This window comes from Sparus aurata, chromosome 18 (assembly GCF_900880675.1).
Source record: "Sparus aurata chromosome 18, fSpaAur1.1, whole genome shotgun sequence".
Taxonomy (NCBI): Eukaryota; Metazoa; Chordata; class Actinopteri; order Spariformes; family Sparidae; genus Sparus; species Sparus aurata.
In genome coordinates this window covers 15,132,140-15,155,364 of record NC_044204.1, presented here as the reverse complement: position 1 = coordinate 15,155,364, position 23,225 = coordinate 15,132,140, and the positions used below count along the sequence as shown (strand labels likewise).

General features: G+C 41.6%; 1 protein-coding gene across 6 annotated transcripts in view; it reads right to left on the bottom strand.

The window, feature by feature from the left end:
- The window catches only part of il1rapl2 (interleukin 1 receptor accessory protein-like 2), a 491,754-nt gene that overhangs the window by 442,232 nt on the left and 26,297 nt on the right, over positions 1-23,225 (bottom strand). Inside the window, exon 2 of one of the 6 annotated variants that reach the window (XM_030396627.1) lies at positions 7,961-8,001. The exons of the other annotated variants lie outside the window; for them this stretch is intronic. The gene's annotated coding sequence lies outside the window, so the exon portion shown is untranslated. The remainder of the gene's footprint in view (positions 1-7,960; positions 8,002-23,225) is intronic. 6 annotated transcript variants of the gene reach the window in all.

The window sequence follows — 23,225 nt, the reverse complement described above, 5'->3', positions numbered from 1 at the left end:
GGCTTGATCATCACACTTGTAACACAAGTCACTGATATCACACCATACACAACCAAGGAGAAGAACCCCCTGAAACATAAATCCTCCCTTTTCCCTTCTTAACAAGATGAAATAACAAAACAACAATGACTGAGAAACTCAGACTGATGTCTGGGGAAATTACTCATTACCGACTGAGGTTTTTTATGCTGCAAAAATTAGCATAAACCAATACGATGTGACCACAGAAAGTGTGTTTCGGTCTTGAATGTGATAGACTGCAGCACTCACACATTCCTGCAAGCATTGTGGTAATGTGGTGACAGTCAGGTCACAGACATATATGCAATACCAGGAATACTATCCATACTCATTACGCTGCATTTACCTTCACCTTAGACAGATGATACAATAAACAGAAGCACCAATCATTCCTAAAGTGATGACTGAAGTCATTTTTTATCCTTGCATCCAAGTTCTTGCAATTGTTCCCCCATTGCCTCTGAAACATTGCAATTTCAGCTCAAGAGCCCTTATGATATCTGCAGCTGTGGCTCTGCAGTAGCCCGTGATCCAAGAAAATTGGTGACTCAGAGTAATACCACAAATGAATACCTACACTCAAAAAACAAATATGTGATGCAGTGAAGCCCTTCAGAGTTTTCCCCCTAAAAAACAGACCATCTTCACAACTAAAACACATACCAAGTCTTTGTACTTAAACCACAAAAATGGTTGGTTGTATTTTCCATACGCTTATGTAAAAATGACTCATGAATCACTTGTTCTGTCTGCCAGCACTATGGTTTGGATTCGATTGGCACTGATGTCATCCTTCTTTGTGAAATGAAGCCACCCTTTGGACCACGCTACAACATTCTTTTGCAAGTTTCCAGCAGCGTAGACACACAAGTTTTTGTCGGCATTGTCTCCAGCCAGCCAGTAAGCTTGCTTTTTACCATGAATATAGGCACAAATTATATAAATGTGTGACCTAGATGACTGAGAACCTTCATCTACATGGTAATGATACAGTCTGCTGTCACAAGCTCACGGAATTAAAGGTGTCACTACAGACAAGGCGTTTCCTGAGTAGTCTTTTGGTTTTTTTTTTATTTTAAAGATCTTTTCCATGCACAAGAACCTTTATAGAAGTGATAGCCATAAAACTGATCATGAATCTGGGTGTCCTGGTTTCTATTGTTTCCATGTTCAACTGTGTATTCATATTCATTTACACCCAGTTCAACAATTTAAAGGTATCTGAGGTTAAAGTAGACTAGATACTCGATAGGGGTGGGAATCTCCTGGCTCTCTTTGATTTGATTTGATTCGATTCCGATTCTGAGGTCAACGATTCGATTATAAACCGATTATCGATGCATCTCAATGCAACAATTTTTTTGTGTACATTTTAGGGCTGAACGATATGGACAAAACTTCATATCTCGATATTCATGCCAGATATCTCGATATCGATACGATACGATATGACTACGGGTTCGGTGAAAACCAAACATTTTTCAGAAAAATAAAGAGATTATTTTAAGCCATATACAAATGGTTGATAGAGAAATCTTAACTAAATAATCACAAACTCACTACAGAGACAAATATATTTAAAGTAACAACAGTAAAGGGAGGGAGAAGATCAAACGTACTATGTGCATTTTTACAAGATGAAGATGACATCCTAATCTGGAGAGAAAGAGTGAGAGTGAAGATCGAGACTCAGCAGCTTCAGGTTATCGCTGGTAAAGTACCAGTGGAATCTAGAAAGACTATGAAGTCAGAGAATTAACGGATCAAAACAGAGTAGACGGCAGCTATACGGTCTCAAATCCACAGAGCGAGAGGCCGCAGCGTACGCTCCTGCTGCCCCAGCCAGCCCCCCACACACACACCGGCCTGCCGCCTGCGCAGCCACTCGGGAGGGCAGAGACCCCGGCGCTGCTGCAGAGGAGCCGTGGACTGCGATGACTCTGAGCAGCAGGAGAATTACAATATAATATATTTCTCGCCTTTCCCCTGATGATCTGAATAAGTTGCTAAATTTGTTGCTAGTCGCTTTTTAGAAATAACGCCGCTAAGAGGGTCTGAAAGGTCGCTAAACCAGCTAGAAAGTCGCCAAGTTGTGTGTGCACCTCAGTCTCCGTCTCCCTCACTCCCGCCCTCGTATGTTTGTCATTGGTTGGCTTCAGCTGTCGATCCACAGCAAGCATGAAATAAGGTTTGTGGTTGGCTGGCCTTAGCGGTGCATTCAAGGGCAATCGTAAAAAGGATGTTTGTTGTGACTGCCAGAGCTGTACGTGCAGGGCGAGCGGGGTAATCTATATCGTTTATATCGTTGCTTTTTCGATATGAATATCTTGAATGTTCATATCTAGATATAGATACGATAACGATATATCGTTCAGCCCTAGTACATTTCCATGCATGATTAAAAAAAAATAATATTAATAATGTCATGGTCTGAGTGGGGGCAATCGGGTGTTTTTGTGTTTGTGTTTTTGTGTTTTTCCCCTGTTTGTCTTCCCCCTCTTTTCTTCCCTCACCGGCTCCCGTTCACCGGCGTTTGGACCTGTGGGTGTGGCAGCAGCGTCGGCATCAGCGGAGAGGCACAGATTGTTCCGCCAGTTACGGTGACTAAATCAAGGGCCTCTAGCCGTAGTGTTAATTTTTGCATGATCATTTTGAAATCGTATTTTCTACGTTCCAAGTGAGTGAGTGTGTTGTTCAGTGAGTCCCATCTCACGAGTGTGTTTTTTTCCCTGTGTACTCGGCCTGCCTGCCTAGCTACCTGCCGGCCTTCCTACTGATCCACCTGCTTGCCTGCCTGCCGGGCCAGCTTCACCACGTCCCCCTCACCTCTCTACTAATAATTTGTCAAATAAAGCCTGTTACATGACCACTGCCTCCACTCTTCCTGCTTTTGGGTCCTAACTGAAACCCTGACATAACAAATATTTAAATCTGCGTTTGCTACTCAGAGTTTGCTAATCACTTCCTACTTTTGTTATGATTAAAAAAATCAACGGATTAATTAGTGAACACCATACAGGGTTCGTACACATTTTTCAAGGTCAAATTCAAGCAGTTTTCAAGCACTTTTAAGGGTCATTTACAACATTTTCCAGCACCTTATCGCTGGGGTAAAATACATATCTACAGGAATATATATACTCATGATTATTTTTTTCACTTATTATCACAATTATGTACATTGTATTATGCTGTAAACATCTAAAATGATGTTTCATGACAGCAAAAACTTTAGAAATTAAAGGAGAACACAAAGTTTTATCCAAAAAAAGGGAAGCCACTTGGCGTTCTTCAGGTACACTTCCACCAGGACAAAGACCTGAGAGCACCCTGTAATTTTCTTTTTTGACATAAACTTTTATAAGCTTTTCGCTTATTCATCAAATTTTATTAATATTGAACGTGTCATCAGTCCAAATTGCATCAAATTCACCTTCTCCTCAGCCATCCTTCTCTATTGCTACCAGGCTGTATGTGTGATGACACACACACACACACACACTGATTTTATTTCTCCTTGTAATAAGCAAACTATCCAGTCTGATCCTAATGTTGCCAAGACACAGAGTTATAATGTCAAGCACTTTCAAGCACTTAAACTAAAATCCAAGCACTTTTCAGACCTTGAAAACACAACATTGAAATTCAAGCACTTTCAAGGATTTCAAGCACCCGTACGAACCCTGACCATAATCCGAAAACCCACTGTCTCACGATTTCGTAATCTGCTTCGCTCTCTCAGAGTTAGGTTGAAGCTGTGCCACCACCTGCTCGCTCTCTGGCTGGCATCTGCAACAGGGTTACACCCCGCCTTTCCGAAACCCCGCTGTTCCGAACATAGACTTCAATTAATCGTAATGGCGGGGTTTCCCTCTTTTTTCAAAGACCCCGCTATTCCGAAAAGGCTATTGGGGAAACCCCTCCATTCCGAAACCCCCCCACTCCGAACTAACCCTTACCTTAACCCACTTCAGAAATGTGCGAGTGCGGCTGGAAGTGGGGATTTCAGCACCACGGATAGCGGTGTTTAATTTTGGAACAGCTGTGTTTTGGGGGGAGGGTCGGAACAGCGGTGTGTCGGAGTGGGGGGTTTCTGAATGGGGGGGTTTCGCAATGGAGGTGTGTCGGAATGGAAGGGCGTCCCCCTGCAACAGGTCACTGCTTCTCTCCCAACTGTTGGTGGTATCGCGCAACGTGGTTTCTCAAATTAGTTGTGTTGCCAAAGTATTGAAGTTGAGTTCCACACACCTTACAAACTGTGTAGGTGTTGTAAATTCTCCCGTTGACTTCATGGAACTCAAAATGCTGCCATACAGTAGTTTCAAGAAGTCAGTGCCGGTCTTTTAGACATAGCTAGCCATTGCAGCCATTTTGTTGACGCTCAAACATAAACAACTCGCACATGTGTGTTCGGTGCGCATGCGTGTACAGCAGAGAATCAGCAGGCGCTTTCTGTGGTGCTCTGCAGCAGGCAAAGTGAATGTTAGTTTCAGTTTTTAAATTCTGATTATTAACTTATCTGCATTGAGACATAATCATTCTAGAGAGAATCACAATGCATCGAAGAATCTAACATTTTTCCCACCCCTAATACTAGACATCCTACTTCATTCATCAGCCGCCCACTTGATCTTTTTTTTAAAGGAGTCATCACCTGGTATTTTACATATCCAGTCCCCCTTGGATCGCTTTGGATCAATTCTTAAAAAAAAAAAAATAAATCAAACATAGAGCTTGTTCTGACACTTTTTCATACCGCGACTTTCTATCGCTAGATTACGAGCGAGGTTTTGACTGGTCCGGATGTGCATTGTATTAATATGTAATGAGGCGTGCGTTGATTGGCCGCAGGAAGGACAGAGCCAGAATGGGGGGCGAGCCTGCATGTACACACAGACTCCAAAACATAAACAGCCCCCTGTCATGGCGCACACACTAAGTGACGAACCTTACGGAATTCAGGCATTTATGTACGAGCCGGAGTCGGAAACCGAACGGGAGAGTGAAGAAGCAGAGACGGTGGAAGAGACACGTTTACAGCAAGATGTCTCTGAATGGTAAATTCTTTTTTTTCCTTCTTACTTTTTCATTTCGGCTTATGCAAGTAGCCTCCTGTGGTAACGTCACCACAGGAACAGAGTCAAAATCTCATGCTTTAGGAATGCGCACCCTTGTGCGCTATTCCTGTTCGGAAAAAGAGCCAAAGCGAAAAAACTGAGCCACTTTCAAACTCCAGCTTTTCAGGCAAGTTTCAACTGAGGGCCAACACTAATATGCATGTTTTAACAAGAGAAATTGCGATTTCCAGGTGATGACTCCTTTAAAAAAACTCCTCACAGATTTGCCCAATGCTGTTAATCTGGGTTCCAACAGGCCAATATCTAACATCCAGTAAAGATTATGTTGTCAAAATTCACATCTTTTACAACAAAGTTCCAAAGTCAGCTTCAAACAGCAACAGCAAGTGTCCACACTCCTTTTATAAAATGTCTGCTGTGCGCTGAAGTGCTCCTGTGAAACTTGTCAAACTCGTGTTCACCACAAAAGAAAAAACTGAACAGCTGTATACCAACTCTCCACTGACTTTCTAATCATCCCCCTTTCAATGTTCCTGTCTCGTGCGCTCTTCATTGCTTTTTGCTTTTTCTCTCAATCTTACCCTCTCAAATATGCATACAGTAAAGTGAATAAATGAGCATAGAGTAAATTTTTCATCTTGCTTTTCCTTTTCTTATTTTCCTGTCAACAACACCACAAACTCATTGGTTGGAGAAGACCTCTTTGTGAGCTCCACTGAATTCAAAGAAAAGAACTGTTTGCATGACAGTTTTTGGAATCGCTTGCCTTTTCTTTCAAGTGCTCCAAAACTAAAAGAGGAGTGTACTTTCATGGCAGAACCGTATTTATTGCTTTTTACATTCAGCACATTTTCTTTACAATTGAGAATTTGAAATCCCCAAAATGCCACAATTGCCACAGAGTGGCAACTTGCATTCAAACAGCCTCCGACATTTGAAGCTGTTGTGCTGACGTTTGCTCATCCAATATTTATCTGAGGCATTTTTCAAACACCTGAGAGAAGAATAGAGAGTGAAATCACAACAGAGGAACATGCCACCTCTTGTGAAATGCTGAGTTTGACTTGTTTTTGAGGGAACAAGCAAACAAAAAGTGTGCTCTAAAGCGTTTACAGGCGAGCTTTTTCCACCGGTGCTCTTGCTGTCTTTCTGCTTTCAATGCGAGGCTGCAGCTTTCAGTGCTTGACAGTTTTGCGACGGCCATTTTACACCCCTTTATCATTTATTTGGTTTGATTTAAGATGCAAGAGGGGCACTAACGCAGATGCAGTCATAGCTAATGCACACAAAACCACATTATGTGTTGAGCTACACAAATCAGCGGCTAACTCAGCAGTCAATATTCTTCATCAGAGCGTTAAAAGCCGATCAATAGAGAAATGATGGCAAAGGGTTGCTTATACAGAACTTAATAGGGAATGCCACTCAACTCCAGTTCTCGAATATGTCTTTCCTGTGCCTTAGAACAACTCAATTACTTTTTCAGCAATAAGCTGCTCAGGGTTACGCTTCCAACCACCGAAACCGCCCTCCAGAAATCAGCTGAGAAGTCCTACGTGAGGCAGCAGAGGCAGCGAGCCAACCGTCCATCGAACACTCAAATTCACCCAGCCACTGGAAAAACACAGAAAATGTAGTTCCCTAAAAAAATCTGAGACTGTATTTATCCTGCATTTCTGTATATTTACTGTATGCACATCTTAGAAATAACACTTTTTAATGAAAGTGACCATACTTTTCCCCAATAACAAAGGAAGGCAAACACAAACATTTAAAATTCTATGACAATTTTCACTGATATATAATGTAATGCACTCGACCTGAAAAAATGTGAGACTGTTTACTGAATTTCTATATATTTACTGTTTGCTGTACTTTTCCCCCAAAACAAAGGAAGACTATGACAATTTTCACTGGTAAATAATGTTATATTTGTGTTTGTTATCAGTGCCTTAACTTTGACTTCTGTTCACATCCAGCTTCTTTTTAAGAAAAAATCTAAATTACATCTTATCGTAACCTGAAAGCATGATGAAGTTGTCGGACTTCAATAGTGTTTGCGGCCACTCAACTACCCACCCAGGGTCTGCTTGACACAGACAACCTCTACATGCGTAGCAGTTAGATATTAATGGCCAAATTAGCTTGTTAATGTTTTTGCGCACTAGCAATTGTTGGTGACTTACATGACCAAATCAAATGTTTTGTCAATTCAGCTTTTCTTATTGTGGTTAATAGGATAGTGTTTAGATTTTGGCAAGAAAATCAACTTACACTAAAAGTGTGAAGATGGTGGCTAAAATAGCAGTTTTGGTGGCACGCTCCTTTCCTGAGAGTCATTCATGTCATACAAAAATAGAATAGCACCACAGACTTATCTTGGAACCAAGGTGGCCGATGAGAAAGCAATCAACTGAAAATCACCTGTTTGGTATGGTATGCTATGGTAGTCTCACATAGAGAAAGGTCTGGCTGCACCAATTCTCACTCTGGTATTGGGCTCATTTGTTTAGCTAGCTCCAAAAGAAAATGTAACAACTGCCAACTTGTTTAGATTTGTACCAATAGTGACTGAGTTATGGACAGGGAGTTGGTTGCTTGGGTTAGAGTTAGGATCGTCGTTGTTTGCTGTAACAACAGGGATTTCGAAAAGCTCAACAGGCGGAAAGCAGAAGGAGAAAAATACGATTGAATAAGGCTCCAATGGCAGGCTTTTTACCCATATTCATGGGTCACATGTGATGAGTCAAACTGTTGCGTGAAATGATGGATAATTTAAAAAAAAAATGGCGATGACGTGGGAAGGATTTTTACGACTGTTTCACAATGCAATGCACAAGGAAGATTGGGGAGTGACTCACAGCTGCTTAACACCGACACTTGAAACACTCCAAGAAGATCTCTGGAAAACAAAATAGATTGAACTGTAAGAATGATTTCCCCCGTACTAGTTACAAAAGTAGCATATGATAATCAGAACAGATCGTAAGCACTGTTTGTCGTACGGAACCCGGCTGTATAGAGACTGCCCTTCCATGACCCACCACAGCGATATGTGACAGCAGAGTGGGTTAATTTAGTAACAAGTGCATGGTATTCTTTCATGAATAATAATAAAGTACAAACAGTGCGTTAATGTAATTTTTTTAGACAGCAAACATTGGCTTTGAAAACAGCCCACAGTCTGTTTGACAAGGTCAGTTCATTAAAGTTAATGCACTCCTGCTTGTTTCCATTCCCCTCTTTGTCACACCGCACCGCCACGGTCCACCACCCCGCTCGCCCCCCCCCCCCCCAACCAGACCTCCAGTTATGGCATGAATATACAAATCAGCTGCTATGCGGTCCGAGTTGTGCATTTAGCAGGTGTTTTACAGCAGCTCCCTACATGACTCCAGCAGTCAGATTTGATAATGCTGAACATTTACTGCTGTCTCCCCGAGCCACGAACAGGAGGGGAGATTTGTCTCCTCCCTTTATCTGTAATGTCACGTCAATGTACAGCCTCCGAGTGACTGAACTGGAAAAGATGGTGGAGCTGACTGTATGGGAGGACCCATGGGGATTTTCCGGAGATCAGGGTACATTGTCATGACAGCTAGAGCCAAAAAAGACCAGCTCCAGCTCACGGTGCCAATCCTGAGACTATTGTGAATTGTGTCTCCTTAAGGCTGGGAGGAAATTTACATTTGGTTCACTTGGGATTGGAGGCCATCTGGGTTTCCTGAATTTAATTCTGCCAACACTGCGCACACACATGATCACACACACGTGAAAACACACAGGGGCGAAAAAAGGGGCCCACATTCAGAATGCGCTGCACAAATTCAACACACGTAAGGCCTCTATGTCAGGTTCAGATTATTATGTTGTGTGGCTGCAGGTACAAAGTGACCTTCTGGCTGATGATGAGAGGGAAGGAAATAGAGCAACCGACAGAGAAACAGAAAGCAGAGAGATATTTCGTTTCTGCTAAAGGGCAGAATATCATCACCACACACAAGCAAATGTGCAACATGGGGGCGACAGATTACTAGAATAACATTTGTACTGCAAAAGGTTTTGGTGGTAGAGTGTCCCATTCACGGCACCATCATTGTAATACATGTAGAAATAACACATTTTCTAATACGTCTGTGCGTGGTATTTGCTGTCTTGTGTTAGTTGTGATTTGTGAGTCCTAATTTTAGTTTATGCAGTTGAGGACTCTGGTCTTCTGAAGTGTACTTTGGGCTGTTGGTGATTAGATGTGTTTATTGTAGCTGTGCTCTGCTTTATTGATTGTGATTCTGGCAAATACATTTTTCAGACTTGACAGTGGGCAGTAGAGCTGGGATGGAAATAGGTGAAGAAGTGGAGGGATGGTAAACAGGACAGGCTGTTGAAATTTAGAGGAAACCTCATCCTTACAGTGAATGCTCCGACAGCTGCACACACACTACTGCAAAATGTCACCCGACTTTTTGCCATAAGCTTTTTTCATCAACATTTTTAGGTGAACTTCTCTTTTTAGTACTGATGTACTCTCTCTTTTTCTGCTTAACCATTCTTCACTTCTATTCCTTCAAAATTCTCTCAACATACATATTTACAAGCCGATTACATCACACATGACTGATAATGATACCTTATTGGTTGCCCCTGCTGTTCTAATATGAAACAGACACTTGACACTAGCCAAATGTTTATTATGCAGTTTATTTCTTCCTTGTACACACAGAAAAAAAAAAAATATATAACATTTTCTTTTCTGTATGTAGCACAGCCAAGTGCTGCAGGACATTTAGCTTGGCATGCTAAACATTAATGAACTCCATGGTCAAACACGCGATAAGAACTGCTCTGCTTACAGTAGTGTTGAGCCCGAAGACATTTACGCTAACATGACATGAACATATGACATATAAACCACACACACCATACACACAAGCACAGCTGCCAAGAACGTGCGTTATAAATGCTCAAGCCCACAAACGTTGGATCAAATGTTCCTCGATCAAATGGCATCCTAGAGTGTTTCCTGGAGTGCGTTTAGTGTACCGAGGCCAGACACGTTCGAACGCACACATGCATTGAAGGTCACACAGGAGCAGGCGCACATGCATTTCAACACAATTAAGTGTGGCTATGAGGCCATTCATACACACACACACACACACACACACACACACACACACACACACACAGAGGTTAAGCGCTGACTGTAATGAGATGAGTAATCAGTTGTGTCAGATAGCTTGTCTGCCTGAAGGAGAGGAGAGGGGAGGAGTGTGTGCCAAGAGTGCGCACCTTCTCCTTCTCCTCTTTCCCTTCTTTTTCTCTCCTCTTACTTCTTCTTCTTTGGTATCTCTTGCTGCTTTGGCTAAAGGAGGAGGGGAGAGCGGAACATTGTTTCCCCCCAGGGCGACAGAGCAGAGAGGAGCTTCTGCCAGGATATCACGCCTCCTCTCCACTCTGGCCTCCTCTCTCTGAGGTTACATCTGAGGGAGAGCGGCATATGGCCGACCGCCTCCTCATCTGGATCCGGAAAAAAAACAGATGAGGAGAGAGAGATGAGGCGGCTCAGTGCGCATTTGACGGACGGCGGCGAACACAAGGCGACCGCGTCCAAACTCTTCAGCGTTAACGCGACGTGTGTGTTCAAGGTCGACCCAGACGAGCAGAAAATATTCATAGTATGATCTTATAGTAAAAAAAAAGCCACATCGGTACGGGGAAAAGTTGAGTGAAGAGAGTGCAGCAAAACTAGCAGGCTAGTGACATATGTGACGTTCTATAGCTGCTTCTCTGTTATACATTTTATTTATTGCACTTATTTTTAATGGGGTAACTTGTTTCATTGTTGGTGAGGGCTGTCAAATTCATTTTTCTCAGTCCCTGCAGGATGTCTGAAAGGGTTTTTGTGATTATGGCTCAAAATGACAGAATTTGCAGCAGCATTTCCCAAAAATTGGAGTAATTGCATTAATTAGGCTGTTACCAGACGCTGTGGTGCGGTCAGCTTCAGAGCATTTTATCATCCTATAGCTAATGGTTTTGGGTTCAGCCCTAAACTTGACTGTTTATAGCCTCCATCATGTACGAGCTCTGGACGATATCCAGAGAATCAGATCAGGGTACACATTTGCTTGTTCACATCCAGTATACGTATTTTTGGGGCGAGGGGCTGCACCTGGGCAGGAGGCTACAGACTGCTCCAGAATGATAGTTGTTCTTGTGTTGATAGCAATATAACTTGTGATGTATCTAAAGTAACTATGAAAGAGTGGACATAAATACTCAGACAAGCAAAGAAGAGTATCAAGCAACTACCATAACCCATGCAAAAACATGTGACTGTAGAAGGAAAGGGGCAGAATTTCAGCATGTGTCCAGCAGCAGAAGCTGCATGAACAGAAGTGCGAGAGACTGAGCAGGGATGATTCTGGGCAGATGAGTAATTAAACACCATTTTAGCGCATGTTCCCGTGAATGTTTGAGTATGTGTTACAGTTGCTTAATTACACATCATTGACACGGCCACTCGCTCGCTGTGAATTTGCTCCCAACAGTTGTCTTCACACATATGGCTCACCCAGACTTAGGAGCTGTCAGGATAAGGTCCTGGACAAATAATGCAGACATTTGTGTCCACACACACAGTTCCTCCGGATAAACTCTGGACAAATTCAGAGTTACAATGCATGTGTGAAAGGGGCTTATTAGACTCACATTAGCCAGGTGACTAGATACGTGTTGCGGCTAGTCTTTGTTTTTCCCACAAGTAACAAAAAACTCCAAAAGGCCTCATTAATGTCCTCGATTTCTGTTGATTTTGAAAACAGTCAACTGGAGAAGCTATGATAGAGCAATATCCTGGGGGCAAGTGTTGCCTGAGAGGTGTTATCATGGATCCCACTACTTGTGTTGCAAGACCCGGCCTATGCTGCCTTGCTGGTTGGCTTCATCTGTTTGGGGTTTTTTTCATTCTATTACGGCAGTTTATGAGCTGCCATTTCCCTGGTAAACACACAGACTTCCCGCCTCCTTTCTAGGTTTCGACTGCTCCTCAGGGTCACTCATCCTTTGTGCCACAATTTGCTAGCCTACTAATTATTGTCCCATTTGTGGTGTGATTAATTACATTATTAATTGTGATTAGTACATTTATTGTGGCCCACTGACCTCATAACTGCCTCTGGTTGTCCAGTAAACTACCAGGCCACCCAGGGGTGTGTGGATATGGAAGGAAACACAAAAACAGGCATTAAGCCATTGGCACGAATCCCAACCTCTGCTCAAGCGGACTGCTACAAGGGCCACCTAAACTTATGCTGGATTTTTTTTGACTGATCAGTTGAACTGGGCCTCTTTTCTTGTTTTTCTCCTGCCAAAATAACTTGATGGATGCATTTAGCTTGGAGGATCAGGACCACAAAGTTGCAAGCCAGTCAAAAGCAGAGTAGGTTTAGTCATGCAAGAAATGCAGTTGGATCCATAATAACACAACTGAGAAAACTTACCACCAGCATAGTAAAAGTTTGTTTTACTTTGGTTTGGAAAATCATTTTATATGAAAAAAAAAGTTGGTAAGTAATCTTCCAGTTTATCCATTTTTGGAAGGAAGATGTGCGAATGTTAAATATGCTATCACAAATATTGCTGGGATTTACTGAATTAGCATAAATAGTTGTGAACGAATGCTCAGAAATTCCTGGACGGGCTGCCGTTGTCAAAATATTTAGCTCAGAGCAGTTCAACAGAAGAGGCGTGAAGTGACGTTGCCCACTCACTCCCCTCTTCTTCCTCTCTAGTTTTCATCCTCAGTTAGATCTCTGTGTCAGATACATATCCGATCGACATGTCATATCTTATGCTGCTTGCAGCTACAGCTTTTGAACATTAATTGGGAAGTTTTCCCAAAACTGAAGTGTTTCTGACTCCTCAGCCAGCAGAATATGATTGCACATAATCTACTTTAAAAGTTAAACCACAATTTATTCAGGAAAGAAGATTAAATGATGGCAACTTATTAAGTAGATCTCTTACTGGCTTCAGATCCAATAAGGCACCATAGAAACTAAAACTTAGTCTGATTAGATGATAAAAAAGGTTGTTAAAATCATGTGGAAGACCCTGCTAACAGGTCCATAAACCACCTGTTTCCAGTTCATTATTGAGCAGTTTCGGGTGTTTCAGCAGTATCTTTGTGTCTGTGTATAATAAGAAGGTGTCATTACACAAGAAAATGTCACTCACTTTAAGAAAAAAATGAAATCCTCTCATTGGTTTGGATCAGAAACACCCCGTCAGCAGATTCACAACATTAAATCTCAGAACCTCGCTAATTAAGTTGACATTTCCTCTCAGCTGCAGTCGCTCATCTCTGATTGCATTTAGCAAGTTATGATGTGAAACCTCCCATTCACTTCTAATGGAATATTTAAGCTCACATTCGTCATCATACTTAATCAGCACAAAGGTAGGAAGTGATTGAGGTGAAGTAAAGAGGGAGCAGGGAGGAGCGAAATGCATGGGGAGAAGTCTGAGTCTGATGGAGGGAAGGGAGAAGAAGAAGAGGGAGAAAAAAATGGGAAAGCAAAGTGTTTTGTATTTTTATCGTGTGCACTCTCCCTCTTTTCCCTTAAAATTTCCCCCCGCATGTATTTTTAATTCCTACAGATGGCAATAAAATGAACACAGAGGTTCAGTCGAGTTGATCTAAAGAAAGAAAAAAAGAAAAATAGGAAAATATAAGAGAAGGAGTCAGGCCGGGATAGAGGAGTGGGAGGATGTGATGACAAAGAAAGGAGAACAGATTGAGAAAAGATGGGATCGGAGGGATGGATAGAGGCGGAGCGAGAGAAGCAGTGGTTTTTGGACCCAGCCTGGTGTTGACAACTGCCTCAGCATGACAGGCCGGAGAGGAAGAGAGAAGAAAGGAAGGTAAGGAGGAGAAAAAGCCTGAGGTGTCGCATCGCCACAGCAGAGGAACAGTAGGGAAGGAAATAAGAGTGAAAAGGTAAATTGAGGAGGAGAGACGAGGGTTAACAGAATTAAATGGCTGAAGGAGAGGAAACAAAGAGAAGTGACGGAGGGAGAGCTGGATGGAGAGAGAGGGAGGTGTGTATTGATGGGAGAGGAGACAGAGAGATTTTTCTGTCAGAGTAATTAGCAGCTGCTGAGTTGGTCTGGAGTCCAACATGGTACGTGCACACACACACACGCCATATGTGGCAAACACAGGCAGGTAAATGCCCACATCATGCACAAAACCACAAAAACACGGTCTCCCCCTAGATGATTTTTAGCCACTCGGCCCTTAGCCTCGCGGTGCACGAATCAGCCTTGCTGACACAGACTTTTGAGAATGAGACATTTTCAAGCACAGAGGTCACCAATGCACACAGCACGGACCGGACTCCTGCTTTGTGAGAGCGAGACAAAAGGCTGAAAATGTAATAAAATATCCCTGCTGCAAGGAGCGACAACAGCAGAGAGATAAGAGACGGAGATCTGATGCGATAAATGCTGCATTTAACGAAATCGGTGTGAGAGTGACAGCCTAGTAAACCAGCCAATTACTGAAACGGCCATTTCTTAGCTGTAAAAGTCATAGCATGGGTGATTTTTACAGTTGATGCTGCAGCTTCTCTTGGAACAGAAGCCATTCGAAGCTGGCTCTTGTTAAAAAGCAGATTCACGGCCACATGGCCAAACTGATGCCATCACCATTTATTAGACATTTTTTGATAAGGCGAGGAGATCAGGGAAGCCTCTGTTAGAAAAGTAATTATTCTCTATTGAGGCCTTGTTGAAAATCTGAGTAATGTGTATTTTAGAGCACAGTACAACACCCAGACAGTTTTAGTGCTACCTCTGGCTATTCATGATCCACCACTGCTTCATTCAGTGGGGTATTGTATTCCAATACAATCCCATTGACTAGGCAGCCCGGTTCAATTACTAAGAGGAGCGATGTGATAATCTGGGTAAAGAGAAATAGATTTTCTCTTAAAATGGTCATTGCTCTGTGAGGGGTGCTAGGGAGATGGCGGGAGAGTCACAGAGCGAGGAGGAACGGCAGCAGACAGACATGACAAAAGGGATGAGCGAGTATTGGATGGCATCGCAAGGAGAGAGAGAAAAAAATAGAATGGAAAGTGAGAGAACGACATACAAGGGCAGGGAGGCATGGATGGGACACATTTACACCCCCCACCAGAGGAAAAAAAGGGGGGCAAATCGATGGAAATTGCTCAGCATTCAGCACAGCATCAGTCACTTGATTGCTTGTCAACCTGGATTACAGAGTTTACAATTACCTCACTACAGACCAAACTGAACCACTGGCCATATTAAAGAAGTAGATGAAGCCTCCAGGTTTCTGAAAAGTGAAGCTTAAAACCTGCATGGTTGAAAAATAAAGTCTGATTGTATACAAGTCTACAAGAAAAGGACCCTACTTCTCACTTTCTTTATTGTGTCAGTAAACGTTTTTTTTAATGAGTTTATGGTCTTAGTCGTTAGTTGCAAGTGTTCCCAAATACACTATTTTGTAAATTACTGTCACATTTGGAGTAAATTAGACTTTAAAGCAGAGTATGCTTCAGGAGGGGTTAACTTGAGCTTGACACTTTGCTACCATGGCAACTTCAATCAAGATGGAGGCATAGTAAAACGAATTCATGGCACAATATGCATTTTAAATAGCTGTAAAGTAGCTTTTCTGTGTTGTCAGTGTTTTCATCTTAGAAATCTAAAACTCTCACAAACAGGTGGTGTACTCAGGAGTGAGCCATTTATTTATTTTTTGCATTTTGTTTAAAGCCTGTTTTTCAAAATTAGTCTTCCCAATCAACAGCGAAATAAACGTGAATGACAGATGCACCTTGCTATCCACCATAGCTAGCTAGCAGTAGCATTAGTTGACAACTTAACTCTCAGTCAGCAGAATAGATTTTTTTTTTTACAGATAATTTAAATCTGCAGATTGAATCTGCTAAGACAATATTATTTATGAATTTCTCATTCTCATCAAGTCGATCAGTCATCCAAATAACCTGCAGAAGGATCACCTGATTGGCCTGGCAGCAAGGCAAATTAAATTTTCATCCAGCAGGCCAATCAGTAGCCCTTTTTAGATAGAAAAGGAGGCACATTTGCTCCAAGGTAAGGGTGGCAATGTGCCAGCCTGTCTTTCTAAAACGGAGGCGTAATATTCCTCCTTTTACAAAAGCCGCCTCTGAGGTAGGCGTAAGCATGTGACGTGACCTGAAGCTCAAAGTTGGGCTGTCAACGGTGACATAGAATTTGTCTTCACAATAAGAGCTTTACATTGCACCCATTGGAGTTTAGAACTGGGTTCTTAGCGGGGGGCTTTTAATTTGAAAGTAGCGACCGTTCTTAGCTTTCCGACACAACATCAAGCTAACACAACAAAACAGCTACAGAGACTGAGGAGACGCTAGCATCTCCTGGATCTCAGCGGCTGTCCAGGTGCTCATCTTAATGTCTGCGGGTGAAATGATGGACTGACTGCTGTAATCAGCTGTTTCTTGGTTTTAAAACTCCCCGGCTTTGGGTCGCACTACAGTGCAGGTCATTGACACCTCCGCCCACCTTACGCAGAGGCCGGCACATTTCTGCCTCGTTTTTAGATAGCAGTGGAGGCGGAAATAAGTGTACCCTCTGAGGCGGAAAATCGGCAGACCACAACAGACCCTTGGTGCCCTGTCTAAAAACGGCTAGTGAGCCACAGTCAGTTAGTGAATAAATATTCAAATGTTATGATCTCTGATTTCCTAATCAGTGTGTTTATAAAGTTACATTTGGCCTTCTAACCTGGTTGAATCTGTGTCTCTAAGATAGAGAGCTTTTATCTTGTACTGAATATATTTTCAAACAGTAACATGTCCAGGGACAGCATATTTAAATAGGAAATAGCTCATAAGACAGCACCTAATTTAGCACACTTACACCACAGAATATTAATGCTTATGAACATGTATGTAGTGCTCTTGTTAAATCAATAAATAAAGAGTCATGGGGAGGTGTATGGTCTAGGTCTTGAGTCTTTGTCATCATGTGTGTATGTGTGTGTTCCTATGTGTGTGGCTGAGAAGGGACACAATATGGCACCATTAAGCCACTTCTAATAACATCACATTCAGCATGGAGCCTCCAAGATCACAGTGGTGTTGGTGCAGGCCTATGTGTGTGTGTGTGTTCAGTGTGTGTGTGTGTGTCTTTGCCCTGTATAATTGCCCTGCATTTTGAAGGTGTGATTATTATCTTTAATCAAATCATAAATCTGCAGGTGTCCCTATATGTACTGTATGTGTGCCTTAATGTGACTGCATTAGTACATTGTGTTTTATTTATTTATGTGTGTGTGTGTGTGTGTGTGTGTGTGTGTGCGTGCATGCGTGCGTGTGTGCGTGTGTGTGTGTGTGGTTGAATCTGCTAAGAGAATATTATGTTTTGTTATAAGAATTTCTAATTCCTAACTTTCTAATCACAATTTCATCTGCCCAGCCAATCAGCGAGCAATGGTCAGTAACTAAGTAAATACAACGTGGCTAACACAAGCTAACATTACTAATTTTAGCATGCAAATGTTAGTTAACGTCGGTTACGCTAGCTAACAAATGTAAAAGTTGCTAACGCTAGCTAACACTGATGTTGTTAAGGCTAGCTAGCTAACGTTAGGGCAGTACAGTATGCTGGGCACAAACTGTAGAAATTACCTTTTCTATGTTTGTTTCCACAAACTGGCAACACAATTATTTTGGAGCAGACAAACATTGTAAAATTATTCATTCATAATCATAATAATGTTTTTAAGGAAAACTTTTATTCTGCACCTCTCTACAAGCTTGGTAGATTTGTTATTTTTCTAAATGACTTGTCTACATAGAAATGTTATCAATATGACCAAATTTCACTTATCTCTCTGTAATGCTACTGTAAGTGATTGTGTCTTATAGTACTCTAAGTATGACGAGATATCTTTGACTGGATAAAAACTGAGTAAATCTTGCTGGTGTGGCTCTTGCCCCTGCTCATGTAACTGCTGTTTGTGTTAGTGGACATTAACCAAAACATAAGGCTTTATATGTTTATGTCATGTGTCACACGAAATGCACTTTTACTCAATTCAACATTTGTACATCATATCTGTCTACCTATCCTTCTTTTTCTAAAAGTTTGTAACTATGAAAGAAAAGTTTGTTCTTGCATAGTAGACTGTTTCTGCTTCAAATTACAATATCCTGGAGACTTTTGAGAAAATGACCTGTGGAATTTCTCAATTCAACATCATCAGCATGAAGTAGAAGGAAAAAGAAATCTAATTGGATTGCTATGAAAACTATGTAATGTATGCAACTGACATTGACATGATGACTTCACATTAGGCTCAAAACACCGAGACTGTTTTCCTGCTATGGGCACCTTTTGAAGGAGGTGACTTTCTTTCAGGTCCGTAGCAGCTCTGTTCTGCTTGAGGGCAGCTCATAATGAAAGTTAATGAGGGTTAGGGATAGCCAACTTACATATTCAATTTCTCATTAAATTGTCTGATTTTTTTTCCCTGCGGGTATGAATAACGTCATCAGCCTCTAACAGTGTAAAGCCATTTCTATGCTGACAAGCCAGTCAAATGAATTGAACATGATCCCAGCAACAGGTGTTAGTGTGATAGCATTAAGAAATGACTTTGTTATATAAGGGAGTGATCTCATCAATCAGGAAGTCATTTCAAATACCGCCCAGTAAAATGTGTCATAGTTTGTTTGTTTTCCTTATAAATGATGCTATATCTCGTTTACAATTAGCTGATGATGGACAGGAGACTGGCAACAAAGATACCAAGCCAGTTGTTAGCCAGCTTTAACTCCTTGATCACCAGTTTGTCCCACAAGTGTATGATTTAAAAGTTAAAAAAAAGTCTGTTTGCTGTCAAAGTACACAGAGATTATGGTTAAACTCTGAACAAATACGATGCATTTCTTACATCTATGAACATCTTGGCCAGAGAAGATAGATGATTTGAAAGAGGAGTAAAGAATCTATGTCAAACTGGAATGACCGTCTTTGAACAGAGGAGTTGGCCTACAACATTACATATCACCCACCTATAATGGAGTACTGAGTTCCCTCCCCAGACGGCTTAACAACTATTTACACCTGGGCTCACCTAGCCCTAGCAGCCCACATGAAGGCTGGTTGGGTCAACGACCCACAAGTGGCCTGTTTGACTCTGTAAGGACACTCCCACACAGGGTTTAACAGCCTGTAACTTCCTCCCTGTTAGTTAGAACTAAAGAAACCTCTTGGATGGGAGGTGAAACATCTTCAAGAAACACGTCCAGTCGCCTGTGATATAGCACTTAGAATTACCATGACCTGGTTAACTGAGAACCTTCATCAATTTGTTACATAATATACAAGCTGTAGAAATTTTATGCATGCAGTGTTATTTTCAAGTTGTCATGAAAAAGAATTGCCGACCTTCTGTGTCTGAATTAATTGGTGTTTTAAATGTGTGTTACAGCTGTGCATGTGTCGGCCGAAACCATGACAGAAAGCTGCAGGAAAGATTAAGACTGTAGATGTATCGGCTCACATCTCTCATTTTAGGAGTATGTAGTAAGTAAACATATGTTGCACCCGAAGGCCTCAGCAACAGAGGAGGTTAATGTGCAGCTGTATTTTGTGTGTGCATGGCCAGAGGCTGCTGTCCATTTTTCGATGTTCCTCTTGTTATTTTTGTGTACTCTTAATAAAAAGGCAGTTTATTTGATCTAAAGTGGACTTGGCTGCCAAGTCATTGCTATCTCATTACACAGGCAACATTTGGTAGCTCTCGAGGATGAATGTGAATAAACACACAGATATGTCTGTTACTATAACATCAACAAAATGTTCAGTGACTCTTTTTTCATACAATATCCACTCATATTAAAGCATGATTACCAACCATTGTTGTTGTTATGGTTTGGCACTCAAGAACATACCTACGCTTATGGAAAGACGGTGGCCTTGGTTAAATACTGAAACAGTCAACAGTGAGTCATAACTTTAGATTGGACAGTTTACTTAACATTCAGCTGGACTCACAATCTCATCCCAACCCTACCCAAAGTGCTTTAGCTGTCTTAAGCTAACTGGCACACAGGGCCTAGGATGCAAACTCCAGAGTCAAGATTCAGTTCTTTGTCAACTATTGATCACCTGTGAACATGATTCAGGCAGTAGTACCGCATATATATAAAAAATATGAATTTGTTAGGAGAATGGTTGAGCTAAGTCTGGTCAGCGTGTTGTTTAAAGTTGGTTTCTAACATGCCCACATTGTGCACACTGGCACTTTCTATGGTGTCAGTGAAGCTTTCCAAAATGCCTTGAGAATATATAAAAGAATGAGAAAGTTGCTGTGTCTGTGTGTGACCAAAATCTGGAGCCTTTCCTCATCAGAAAAATGACCATATAGGTCAAAAATGAAAGAAAAGAAGGGTTGAAGAAGCACAGTACTTTCAGTCAGGAGGCTGCTGCTGATGTCCAGTGTGAGAATAGAAGTCAACATAGTGATTTAACCCAAGCCACAATGTTTTCCTAAACCCAACCAAGTAGTTTTCTTGCCTAAAACTAACAAGACTGCGACCACACAACAAAGATCCAGTACACCGGTCACTGGCACTCTACAACGGTCATGTTTTGGGAATGCAGATATTTATCAACACTGACAATCGACCTTTTCAGTTGTTGAAGTATGAGGATGTGTTGATTTTTGTGTTGATTTGTCTTGTGGAACTGTTTGAGTTTGAGTGTGTATGTTGGTAGTAGGAACAGATGTGGTGTATGCAGTCATTTGCTCATTGGAAAGCAAAATACGATCCCAGGTAGTCGATTTCAAGTTCATACCGAGTTGGAGCTTCAATCTGTGAATCTTGACCAAACAAATAGCCTTACAGCTGATATTTAAATACTTTCTCATTATCTTGATTTTTTTCCCCCTATTGTTATAGACCTCAATATAATTGTTAGCTAGGCAGGACTGGTGGACATTGCATGTAGCCTACTAGGTAAAAGAGAAACAATGCCACAAATGGATGTCACTCCCATGAGGGGAATCTTCTAGCCACGGCTACCTTCTTCAGCTTTTCTTTGGTGGATTGTTTTCAAAAGAATGTGGTCATGCTTTATAGATCACATTTACACCTGAGATCTGATCACAATGTGGGTCAGACCACCTCGAAATGCGGTACTGCTGATGTGATTGCATCCAAATCCTGACACCTGACAAACATTTTTATCCAGCTAAGGTACATAAAGATCACATTAATGCCTTAATGATTGATTGTTTAGCAACATCCCCTTAACAATTTTTGACTCATTCAGGGGCCAATACTAAACCCAAATGACATTAGCCAGCATCGGCTACAGCCGGTTGGTCCAAAAGGGTGTTTCAGGCATTTTAAAACAAGTGCATAGAGTAAAACAAATCCCTCAAATTAACCTGTTTGCTCCCAATGCTACAAAAAAGAAATTAATTAAAAAAAAAACTCAATAATGAAACAACAATATGTAGTATGACAGGGACACAAGCAGAAAAAACACCTCAACTAGCGGTTGCAGTATCGTGACCATGAAGCGTGATACCTCCATATGGAAACGCCATATGTCCTCATCAATACAACATACTAATTCATAATACATCCCCACACACAGTCTGCAAAATGAGACATAGAACAGCACACAGAAACACGCTCAAACATCAAGTCAGAACAGATACACACACACAGAGTGCACACACTCAGACTCACACACAGTTTAGTTTGTGTAATGACCCATTTGGCATTGAGCAGCATCTGTTTAGCAAATGAAGACTTGTAGTGGGGATGTTAGTAATTTTCTCCCTGACACAGTGAGCAAACAGGGAAGGCAGGATCCTCTTTAGAACTTACAACCAATGGCCTGTCCTGTCTCAGCACTACCTTGTCATTCTTGTTTCTCCTGTCACTACCACACACACAGACAGAGGAAAGAATCCACTATAGAAGCTATCCTCCACTCAAACTTCTGCAAAAATAAGACTACAGAAAAACACAATAAAAGTCGTAAAGTCACTGACAATGATAAAAGAGAAATGCATCTTGCCAAATTATCCTTTCAGTCATGTTGCTTTTTATATTTTCTTTCCTCCCTTCGTGCTCTTCTCGAGGGAAGATCTGGCAGTGACAGCCTGTACTTTCTGCTCTGTCATTATCAACCAGGAAACATTCTGAACAGAATGACGGCAACCTCCTGCAGAGAGAACGGGCTCTGTGAGCTTTCCTTTTCATCATCACAAAGCCCAGAACATAAAGAACATACAGTAGGAGCAAAGGTAACGATGCGTGTCACGCAGCCATTTGTTAGATTCTTGTTCATTCTTAAATATACCCCCATGGAGTGCACAAGATATTAAAAGTAAGACTAGTATTGCACAAATGTGGGTGTTATTCTCGATTGTCACTAGCCGCTTTGAAACCATATTTTCTGTTCAGTCTTCATGCTATGTGCTGCTGCAACATCTGAAATTACCCACAAGAATAAGTTAAGGTTAATACATGAACAGGTTAAAGGATTAGACTCCCTTGTATTGAAAACATTATACTTAGGTCAGACCAGTATTTCTTCGTGGTTTGGCATTACACCACTTTGGTACTTTTGGAACGACTACAAGCTTGCCGATACATAACCTAGACGTTACATTATTCTATGCTAATTTACGTTACATCACGTTACGTCACATCATGTTGCATTGCGTTACGTTATGTCACGCAACATTACATTGCATTAGATTGTCCATCCCTGACCTCCTCCCTATAGTGACTTGTGTATGCTACTTCTCCACACGTCCTCCTTTGCAGCTGTAATAATTACAAGGTCATCACTCAACAACAAACATAAATATTGGTCATAGTAAGCTGCCATCAGGGTAGTTAATTATAGGCAGAGTAGGGCAAGTGCAAGTCTGAAAAGCAGTGGGATTCATGATTTGTTAGCTCAGAACTTAATAGCCCAGTCAGCCACAATAGCTAAGCTAACTGTCAGCTTAGCGTTGGTTAGCTCGTTTGCTAGCACGGTCACAAACAAGAC